This window comes from Ambystoma mexicanum, assembly GCF_040938575.1.
Source record: "Ambystoma mexicanum isolate Mex_15411 chromosome 12 unlocalized genomic scaffold, UKY_AmexF1_1 Mex_chr12_unloc.2, whole genome shotgun sequence".
Classification (NCBI taxonomy): domain Eukaryota; kingdom Metazoa; phylum Chordata; class Amphibia; order Caudata; family Ambystomatidae; genus Ambystoma; species Ambystoma mexicanum.
The window spans coordinates 7,545,837-7,557,796 of NW_027182323.1; the positions used below are offsets into that span (position 1 = coordinate 7,545,837).

At 46.4% G+C, this 11,960-nt stretch overlaps 1 non-coding gene across 1 annotated transcript; it reads right to left on the reverse strand.

Annotated features, from left to right (window-relative positions):
* Positions 1 to 6,657: 6,657 nt before the first annotated feature.
* On the reverse strand, positions 6,658 to 6,730 carry TRNAM-CAU (transfer RNA methionine (anticodon CAU)). Its single transcript has one exon. It is a non-coding gene; the product is annotated as a tRNA-Met (tRNA).
* Positions 6,731 to 11,960: the final 5,230 nt, after the last annotated feature.

Consider the following 11,960-nt stretch of genomic DNA (forward strand, 5'->3'; position numbering starts at 1 on the left):
AGGGAAGGTTTGCCTGCTGATCAGCTTCCTGCATGACCACGAGAGTGCGTAAAAGCTGTCATATAGCAGTCAGGCTCGGACTGGGACAAGAAAGACGGCCGGGCACCTAAAAGAAAAGTGGCCAGTCCTTCGCCTCAAAAAGAGGGGCCCTCAAACCAGCATCCGTGAATCACGTCAATTCACAACATTGCATGCACCGGTAAGATAACCAAATGGGCGACTACACCTGCTGCAGAAATCTGTGGAGGCATGTTATGGTATCAGGTGTGACCTGCCTTACAGAGGCAGCTCACATCCTGTAAGCTGGTCTTGAGTACCTGGCACACACTGCCAACAACTCCCACACTTTGTTGGGGCCACCTGTTACCGCTGGCGATACCACAACTCTCTGAACTTGCAGGGCATAGCTCCTGCAAGAACACGTTATGCTCGAGGCCACGCACCGGTATGATAATCCAGTGGGTGAACACACCTGCCGCAGGAATCTGTTGAATTAGGTTGTGTGTCGCACAGGCATCACCCGGCATTACAGAAGAATCACAGATACACCCCACGTTGTGAATGCGAGTACCTGGGCTGGCCCACGCTGCCTCAATCTACCACTCTCCATTGGTGCCACTGAGGACCCCAAGCCAATCCGACAACTCACCCCTGCAAGAACAGGCTATGCATGAAAAGGAGTGGATTAATGCATGTGCTGTACAATTCTGGGGACTGTGATGTGTGCAGTGGTGGAAGTGGAAATACGAAACTAGTGGTACTCTGGCTGCATCCAAAAAGGAGGGAGTGGGATGGCCAAACAGCTGTTGGAGGGGGGTGGGTGGAATGGACTAGGAGGATCACAAACTTTGGCTGAACGCTAAGCGCCACTCTTCAAATTTGATCACATACCTTCCAAGCTTGACTGGGTACAAATAGTTTGGATTTCAAGGCCTTCAGTAATAATGTCTTATAGAGTTTACTTACAAAAAACAGAAATGGCATAATCGAGCCACATGACAACATGTAAATCCGTATAGCAACATGTTAAGCCAAAAGAATATTTTGTGGCTTTAATTTTCACATCCTGAATAGTAAGCTATACGTCCCAGAAGGTGAGATAATGGCAACCTGAAAAATCTATATAAACACACTGTACTTTCAGTGATTTAACACATGCAACAAAATAAGTTGTGCAATAAACACTGATATGGAGATTCATTGTCACAAAATTCCAGCTGGCCCAACTTCCTCCTGCCCATCCATCCATCCATGGATCCATTACTATATACACCAACCTATGCCGTCCATCCATCCATTCATCTATCCATTGGTCAAGGCACTCTGTAGCGCATAAAGGAATTCAGGTGGGAATTCATGAACCTTGAAGAGGGTTTTTCTTTTAAACAGGTGCTTTTTGGTTGGTGAAGCTCTGTTGCTGGCACACAGATAGCTGCATCATAAGAGCAGCAGAGTAAATATGTAAACTTTGTGTCTCAATGATGCTTCTGTGCTTTGCTCTGTTAAGCGAGTCCACTTAAAAAAGGCACATAATTAGGATAATACATTAATGCACTTTCTGGCTCCATATTTACAGTCTCGTTCACAGGACTGAGCAAAATTTGCAGTGAACTGCATGTGCCTGCAGTTTCTGGGGCATTTCCACGTAAAGCGCACTCACATGCTGAGCGGCAATAGACAGGGACTCTATGCCTGCAAAGTTCCCATTGCCATCAACTCTCAGATCCTCCAGCACACGGCTGGCCCTTACAGCAGTCGTGGTGGAAGAAGGGTGCATCAAACTGGCTGTGCTAGGTCAAAACTGTGTGGAGTGTGCTCGGCGTTGAATGAACGAGCCACGTTTCAAGAGACCTAAAACTGAACAGATCTAATCTTTTGCCCTGCATTTCCAAGCACTAATTCAACTTATTTTTTCATCAGAAGCATACACATTGAACCACCATTCTCCAATCTGTCTACCTGCCCCAGGCTAACCACAAGGTACTCTCCCCAGAGAACCGGACCTGATGCATCAGCAGATTAATAATTGCTGGAATGCCTCATCTGCTCGTTGTCCATGAAAGCGATGTTGAAAAAATTTGATTAGTGACATAAAGCAACTACTTTTGGTGCATATTTCAAGATATCAGTCATCAGGTGGAGCGTGCTGTGTTGCTGACCTGCACCAACCATAAAGAAGATCACTGCAGGTAAAAGGGGAGTTTAGAAATAAAAAAAATATTTGTATGCATATGCAGTGTGTATGTGCGTCGCAAATTGATACCAGCACAGGGTGGTTTAGTCTCTCCAAAACATCTCTGCAGTCATGGACCTCGTCTCGGCCGATTTAAATGAACATAAAACACGCAGAATGTGTGGAGGCATGTAGTCCGTTTACACGCACTTCCATGTACTGCACGATCCTACAGAGAGAGAGTTACAGAAATGGGCAGGGCCAGCCGCACAATGGAACTTAATTGTTTGAAAAAGAAACTAAACTCGGAGCATGATTTCCTGAACTATACAGAATGGAACAGACAGTTGTGTTAGATCAAACAAATCATTGAACTCTGCCATGCGTACACTTTAGCGTATTCACTGTTAGAAATGTAAAAGATAAGGGAATGGGATCTTAGGGCACATATTTCTTTAAGATATATAGATTGTTACTGGGACATTTCACTCTGTCAAAAAGGATGTTTTCATGATGTCATGTTCCATTGAAGTATGTGTACATTGGGCAGTTTACCCGCTGGGTATGTCATTTCAGTTATACACACTCTGCTATCTGGTGCTGGGAATTATTTTCTTGTTCATTCAGTTAACTTAATAAAGGTTCATTTTTAACAAATACATATATTTTTAGATTTACTGGTAGCACTAGGAATACTAGTAACAAAAGAATAAAAGTACAAAGCAAGCAAAACTGCAAAATAAACGGTGTGCTCTTAGCGGCATGCCTACAGTGACTTCTAAATGAAGCAATGCTTCAACGGGTCTATGGCATGGATGGCTGCTCTGCTTTCTTTCTCCTTTTGACCTTCAGCACATCTATCCTTTTCAAGAAGTAGCCGGGTCCTTTCTATTCATTTTAAAGAGGTTTCAGACGGCAGCAGCTTCAGGGCAATCACTAGTTAATTTAAGTTGCTTAACAGCAGGGGTCTTTGCATGGAGTGGATGGGCCTCGAGTACTGGGCTTGCAGACGGTCTACAAGCCCAGTCCAGTCCTCCAGAGTAAAAAAAGCTATAAAGGGTAGATGACCTGGCCGGGCACTGGCCCCTTTATTTTATGTTTTTATCTTTACTTACTATTTGTGATCACGTCGGCCCACGTGCATGCACAAATAATGTCTTCTGCTGTCCACCTCGGCTGGGTTGCAGAGCTGGGTTGAGCTAGGCGGAGCCTTCTGTTGGCCTGCTGTAGCTCCGGATAGAGGCCTTGTCGCTGTTGTTACACTTGCAAGTTGCATGTGCTTTGCTTTGCAATAGCCAGAGGGCCAGAGGCCTGCAGGCTGCTACTCCATGTCAAAAATTCCTTCCTTGTTTACCAAATGTGCGGGGGGCTGTCGTGGTGAGTGACCGACCGCACCCAGACCCAGCAGCACAATACACCATGCACATGCGGTCCGCTCACGTGATTGACTGCCAAGCCAGCCCAAGCCACATTGCAGCAGCAGGCCCCTGGCAGTTGCCTGGTCGCTGCCCCGACGCTCACAGCGAGGAGGACTATACACTAGGCAGGTCACCCCGCGCACCACCCTAACCCAAAACAAACATGCACACAACACAGGACAGGAACCGCCCATATCAGAAGGCGAGCTCTCAGCTCTCTCCCTCCCAACCCCCAGGACAATTTGTTACAATTTGGTGTTTAACCTGGCACCACACCGGCAGATGGCTGGGGACACACACTGCCCATCACGGCCTCAGCTATTGTGTGCATTCATCAAAGCAAAGTTAACACTTACTAAGTGTTAACCTTCTTTGATGGATGCCTTCTGCATTCCATCAGCTGTGCGGCGGCGAGTAACTCAGAGCAATATGTAACATTACCTTGCCTAAAGTAACTTAAGTTACTCAATCGCAAAAATAATGTTATATTCCAAACTGGCCCCAGGGTGGCTTGTAAAACTGGCCCCAGGCCATCCCGAGTCCGAATTGCATTCTGCCGGTGGCAGAACGTCCGATAGGGCAGTCCGCCCCTGACAGCAGTGAAGGAAATGAGATGCAAACTACAGTGCCCTGAATCCCCTGAGGTATAAATACAGGGTTTGAGCAACTCTCAACTTTTGTTTGGGGGGAGGTTGCATTTTGGTGGCTGATGGACAGTTTTGAAAAGTGTGTTACAAGTGGAGCCATGCATGGTCACCCAACGCCTAGTGCCCCTCCAAGTGCCTGCAAGCCCACTATCAATTGTGCCTATGTTTTGTGCACTCTTACCTCGGTAACCCACAGCATACAAACGTGTCTCTCTGCACCCGACTGACATGAGGAAAATATGTGAAGCTTAATGTCAGTGCTGATAAGTTTTCTGTGCTGCGAATCAAACAGGGCAACTTCTCGAGACCAGGCGAGATGACTAAAGTTCCCAGCCTATCAAGCAAACATGCATCGGAGTCTCACCAGAACTGGATGTGTGGCCTGCAGGTTATACAGAGAGGTCTGAAGTCAGTCCATTAACCCATTGGGCACTCTTATCTGGTTTCAAACTGGGGACTTGCACATTTCAAATTCAGAGGAGCGCTTCTGGAAAATTAGGTGTTCTGGAATGCAGGTCGGAATCTGTCAGTGACTGGCCATGCAAATAACTTTCAGGTGTGTCATTTATTCTTTGGAGATGACCCCCACACACCGCTCCCTGCCACTCCTGACCCCAGGGGAGTATACAGCATTGCAAGAGTGGGGGAGCGAGCCACAAAAAAGTCCTGCAACATGTCCCCCAAACACAGCTTGGAAAATCCAGACTAAACTGACATGCAATCGTTTCCGCCGCGCCATTTGATAAACAACGGCGTGTGCGCTGCAGCTAGAACTTTACTTTCTTAAGTCCCTGAGCGCATTCACTAGTCCGATTTCAGAAATTAGTCAAATCATTTCTTTCTGGAGTCGTACACTCTGACCCCGGAAAGAAATGACCTGACTTCTTTCAGAAGTTCAGACTAGTAAATGCGCGCAGGACTGGAGCTGAAGTCAGAGCATGCAACACTGTCTGGTGTCCATGTCCCTCACCGCTCCAGGCTGCATCTGATGCAGCAGCCCAAAACGAGGTGGGACATGGGCACCTATTTGCCGTGTGCTGTTGGTCGAATGGCAAAACCCTCGTTGTTAGGGTGGACAACTTCACAAAATGGTTTCACAGGACACTGTCCTTGCCCTTCCGAACTCCCAAGCATCCACAATCCCATTTGGCGTGTTATGTGCCCCACCGAGACCTATCAAACCTTGGGGATTGTCCCAGGGTCTCTGGGTTTTCATGCTCTTCTCCGAGTACCTGGGGAAGAGCAAGAAATCTCTGGGTTTGTATGGGCCGGCAATAAAATGCAGTGCCTCTCTTCTCTCATATCTCGTCGGTGATCTGAGGATGGCTGTGTGACAAGCAAGGTAAACAACCCCGCTCAGGCAGAAAAGAGCGACCACCGTGGTATTTGAACACTTAACATCTCTTTGTAATCGTCAGTGAATAGTAATGAGGGGACATTAGTTATTTTGTAGCTCAAAGCCCAAAATTAAGTTGCAGAGAGTTATCCAAGTCTTTGCCTGTTTTCAAGGCAAAAACATTTGAACTGTTTCTCATTTTCAGGCCCCTGCCGGCAGTGAATTCACTGTATCACTGGCACCGTTAACAGCGGTGCCAGTGATTCAGTGGTTCTCAATGGGCACTTACCGTGACTGCGCCAGCTGCAATATCCCGGTAATATCGGGATATCGGGCGGTGGAAGCAGTAAGCTGTGTTTGCTGTTGGCGGCTTACCGGCAAACTCGTAAGGAACACCATAGTCTTTCCGATAAAAGACATGCCGCTACTCTGGGCTGGCAAGTACCCGCCCATTTAAAGCACATTAGTACATAATGCCCCGAGAGTAGATGATGCTAGACTTTGGTTTTTGTGTTGTGTTTCAATGTACAGCTCAGATGAAGCAACTGCAGTTGTCTTGTTCTCGGACCCAAAATGGGATGCTTTCTTGAATCTATAGGTTGCCTTGATAACTAACCGGTAGGCTTTCAAAGGCACTGGACCATTCTTATTGACAGGAGTGGATATCAAGAAAATGGCAGACCTGTGTGATTTTGGGAATTCATTTTTTGAAATCTCCTGTCAACCTTCAACGTAATCCGTGATGAGATTCCCCCGGATCCATATATATTGGTTTGAGTGCGGCACCATACGTTGCCTGGATCACATGCTTTTTTACACACGAGCACAAACTATCTTTCTCCTGCACTTTGAATGACATGAGCTGGTAATCCCGCGTTCCTTTGAGATTAATCGAAAACCAGGCCACTGTTACTGCAATTAATGTGATTTATTAATGGATGACTTGATTTATGAATGGATGAATTGGAGTGAGAATGTGCAGTGATTTCATGGATCTGCACAACAGCCGAAGGAGAATAATATTTAAAAGTAAAGGTTGAAAAGGCCCGAAGCAGTTAATTCTAATGAATAGTCAAAAGTAAATGCCCTCTGTGAGGCTCGAACTCACGACCTTCAGATTATGAGACTGACGCGCTGCCTACTGCGCTAAGAAGGCACTGTCGTTCTGTACCTCAACACGGCTTATACCAGAAACCCAGGCCAATTGCATTTATGTATATTGGCTTCCATGCTGTCACTGCTATCATTACATTCAAACTCTCCTTAAGACTACCAATAATAGTTTTCAGATTCGATTTTGTTCTGCATATGCTAATGATTCTGCATCTAAAACTTGCCACAATACTACAGAATCGGATAAAAAAAAACAATGTTGAAAAGTAGAACACCTGCTGAGCTCATTTCACCCATAAACATTTTTACTGAAGGTGATTTCCCTTGCAGATAAAGTCGTCTACAACCAGAGAGGGTGAGGGGAGTTAGTCATGCTGATCGAATTTCACCGCTAGACGGCGCAGAAAGTTGTCAACAGTGAAGGAAATGTGATGTATACTAGAATGGCCTGCATCCCTTGCGGTATAGATCCAGGGATGGAGCCAGCCTCCATTTTCTGGTGGGATGCTGGAGGGAAGGTTTGCCTGCTGATCAGCTTCCTGCATGACCACGAGAGTGCGTAAAAGCTGTCATATAGCAGTCAGGCTCGGACTGGGACAAGAAAGACGGCCGGGCACCTAAAAGAAAAGTGGCCAGTCCTTCGCCTCAAAAAGAGGGGCCCTCAAACCAGCATCCGTGAATCACGTCAATTCACAACATTGCATGCACCGGTAAGATAACCAAATGGGCGACTACACCTGCTGCAGAAATCTGTGGAGGCATGTTATGGTATCAGGTGTGACCTGCCTTACAGAGGCAGCTCACATCCTGTAAGCTGGTCTTGAGTACCTGGCACACACTGCCAACAACTCCCACACTTTGTTGGGGCCACCTGTTACCGCTGGCGATACCACAACTCTCTGAACTTGCAGGGCATAGCTCCTGCAAGAACACGTTATGCTCGAGGCCACGCACCGGTATGATAATCCAGTGGGTGAACACACCTGCCGCAGGAATCTGTTGAATTAGGTTGTGTGTCGCACAGGCATCACCCGGCATTACAGAAGAATCACAGATACACCCCACGTTGTGAATGCGAGTACCTGGGCTGGCCCACGCTGCCTCAATCTACCACTCTCCATTGGTGCCACTGAGGACCCCAAGCCAATCCGACAACTCACCCCTGCAAGAACAGGCTATGCATGAAAAGGAGTGGATTAATGCATGTGCTGTACAATTCTGGGGACTGTGATGTGTGCAGTGGTGGAAGTGGAAATACGAAACTAGTGGTACTCTGGCTGCATCCAAAAAGGAGGGAGTGGGATGGCCAAACAGCTGTTGGAGGGGGGTGGGTGGAATGGACTAGGAGGATCACAAACTTTGGCTGAACGCTAAGCGCCACTCTTCAAATTTGATCACATACCTTCCAAGCTTGACTGGGTACAAATAGTTTGGATTTCAAGGCCTTCAGTAATAATGTCTTATAGAGTTTACTTACAAAAAACAGAAATGGCATAATCGAGCCACATGACAACATGTAAATCCGTATAGCAACATGTTAAGCCAAAAGAATATTTTGTGGCTTTAATTTTCACATCCTGAATAGTAAGCTATACGTCCCAGAAGGTGAGATAATGGCAACCTGAAAAATCTATATAAACACACTGTACTTTCAGTGATTTAACACATGCAACAAAATAAGTTGTGCAATAAACACTGATATGGAGATTCATTGTCACAAAATTCCAGCTGGCCCAACTTCCTCCTGCCCATCCATCCATCCATGGATCCATTACTATATACACCAACCTATGCCGTCCATCCATCCATTCATCTATCCATTGGTCAAGGCACTCTGTAGCGCATAAAGGAATTCAGGTGGGAATTCATGAACCTTGAAGAGGGTTTTTCTTTTAAACAGGTGCTTTTTGGTTGGTGAAGCTCTGTTGCTGGCACACAGATAGCTGCATCATAAGAGCAGCAGAGTAAATATGTAAACTTTGTGTCTCAATGATGCTTCTGTGCTTTGCTCTGTTAAGCGAGTCCACTTAAAAAAGGCACATAATTAGGATAATACATTAATGCACTTTCTGGCTCCATATTTACAGTCTCGTTCACAGGACTGAGCAAAATTTGCAGTGAACTGCATGTGCCTGCAGTTTCTGGGGCATTTCCACGTAAAGCGCACTCACATGCTGAGCGGCAATAGACAGGGACTCTATGCCTGCAAAGTTCCCATTGCCATCAACTCTCAGATCCTCCAGCACACGGCTGGCCCTTACAGCAGTCGTGGTGGAAGAAGGGTGCATCAAACTGGCTGTGCTAGGTCAAAACTGTGTGGAGTGTGCTCGGCGTTGAATGAACGAGCCACGTTTCAAGAGACCTAAAACTGAACAGATCTAATCTTTTGCCCTGCATTTCCAAGCACTAATTCAACTTATTTTTTCATCAGAAGCATACACATTGAACCACCATTCTCCAATCTGTCTACCTGCCCCAGGCTAACCACAAGGTACTCTCCCCAGAGAACCGGACCTGATGCATCAGCAGATTAATAATTGCTGGAATGCCTCATCTGCTCGTTGTCCATGAAAGCGATGTTGAAAAAATTTGATTAGTGACATAAAGCAACTACTTTTGGTGCATATTTCAAGATATCAGTCATCAGGTGGAGCGTGCTGTGTTGCTGACCTGCACCAACCATAAAGAAGATCACTGCAGGTAAAAGGGGAGTTTAGAAATAAAAAAAATATTTGTATGCATATGCAGTGTGTATGTGCGTCGCAAATTGATACCAGCACAGGGTGGTTTAGTCTCTCCAAAACATCTCTGCAGTCATGGACCTCGTCTCGGCCGATTTAAATGAACATAAAACACGCAGAATGTGTGGAGGCATGTAGTCCGTTTACACGCACTTCCATGTACTGCACGATCCTACAGAGAGAGAGTTACAGAAATGGGCAGGGCCAGCCGCACAATGGAACTTAATTGTTTGAAAAAGAAACTAAACTCGGAGCATGATTTCCTGAACTATACAGAATGGAACAGACAGTTGTGTTAGATCAAACAAATCATTGAACTCTGCCATGCGTACACTTTAGCGTATTCACTGTTAGAAATGTAAAAGATAAGGGAATGGGATCTTAGGGCACATATTTCTTTAAGATATATAGATTGTTACTGGGACATTTCACTCTGTCAAAAAGGATGTTTTCATGATGTCATGTTCCATTGAAGTATGTGTACATTGGGCAGTTTACCCGCTGGGTATGTCATTTCAGTTATACACACTCTGCTATCTGGTGCTGGGAATTATTTTCTTGTTCATTCAGTTAACTTAATAAAGGTTCATTTTTAACAAATACATATATTTTTAGATTTACTGGTAGCACTAGGAATACTAGTAACAAAAGAATAAAAGTACAAAGCAAGCAAAACTGCAAAATAAACGGTGTGCTCTTAGCGGCATGCCTACAGTGACTTCTAAATGAAGCAATGCTTCAACGGGTCTATGGCATGGATGGCTGCTCTGCTTTCTTTCTCCTTTTGACCTTCAGCACATCTATCCTTTTCAAGAAGTAGCCGGGTCCTTTCTATTCATTTTAAAGAGGTTTCAGACGGCAGCAGCTTCAGGGCAATCACTAGTTAATTTAAGTTGCTTAACAGCAGGGGTCTTTGCATGGAGTGGATGGGCCTCGAGTACTGGGCTTGCAGACGGTCTACAAGCCCAGTCCAGTCCTCCAGAGTAAAAAAAGCTATAAAGGGTAGATGACCTGGCCGGGCACTGGCCCCTTTATTTTATGTTTTTATCTTTACTTACTATTTGTGATCACGTCGGCCCACGTGCATGCACAAATAATGTCTTCTGCTGTCCACCTCGGCTGGGTTGCAGAGCTGGGTTGAGCTAGGCGGAGCCTTCTGTTGGCCTGCTGTAGCTCCGGATAGAGGCCTTGTCGCTGTTGTTACACTTGCAAGTTGCATGTGCTTTGCTTTGCAATAGCCAGAGGGCCAGAGGCCTGCAGGCTGCTACTCCATGTCAAAAATTCCTTCCTTGTTTACCAAATGTGCGGGGGGCTGTCGTGGTGAGTGACCGACCGCACCCAGACCCAGCAGCACAATACACCATGCACATGCGGTCCGCTCACGTGATTGACTGCCAAGCCAGCCCAAGCCACATTGCAGCAGCAGGCCCCTGGCAGTTGCCTGGTCGCTGCCCCGACGCTCACAGCGAGGAGGACTATACACTAGGCAGGTCACCCCGCGCACCACCCTAACCCAAAACAAACATGCACACAACACAGGACAGGAACCGCCCATATCAGAAGGCGAGCTCTCAGCTCTCTCCCTCCCAACCCCCAGGACAATTTGTTACAATTTGGTGTTTAACCTGGCACCACACCGGCAGATGGCTGGGGACACACACTGCCCATCACGGCCTCAGCTATTGTGTGCATTCATCAAAGCAAAGTTAACACTTACTAAGTGTTAACCTTCTTTGATGGATGCCTTCTGCATTCCATCAGCTGTGCGGCGGCGAGTAACTCAGAGCAATATGTAACATTACCTTGCCTAAAGTAACTTAAGTTACTCAATCGCAAAAATAATGTTATATTCCAAACTGGCCCCAGGGTGGCTTGTAAAACTGGCCCCAGGCCATCCCGAGTCCGAATTGCATTCTGCCGGTGGCAGAACGTCCGATAGGGCAGTCCGCCCCTGACAGCAGTGAAGGAAATGAGATGCAAACTACAGTGCCCTGAATCCCCTGAGGTATAAATACAGGGTTTGAGCAACTCTCAACTTTTGTTTGGGGGGAGGTTGCATTTTGGTGGCTGATGGACAGTTTTGAAAAGTGTGTTACAAGTGGAGCCATGCATGGTCACCCAACGCCTAGTGCCCCTCCAAGTGCCTGCAAGCCCACTATCAATTGTGCCTATGTTTTGTGCACTCTTACCTCGGTAACCCACAGCATACAAACGTGTCTCTCTGCACCCGACTGACATGAGGAAAATATGTGAAGCTTAATGTCAGTGCTGATAAGTTTTCTGTGCTGCGAATCAAACAGGGCAACTTCTCGAGACCAGGCGAGATGACTAAAGTTCCCAGCCTATCAAGCAAACATGCATCGGAGTCTCACCAGAACTGGATGTGTGGCCTGCAGGTTATACAGAGAGGTCTGAAGTCAGTCCATTAACCCATTGGGCACTCTTATCTGGTTTCAAACTGGGGACTTGCACATTTCAAATTCAGAGGAGCGCTTCTGGAAAATTAGGTGTTCTGGAATGCAGGTCGGAATC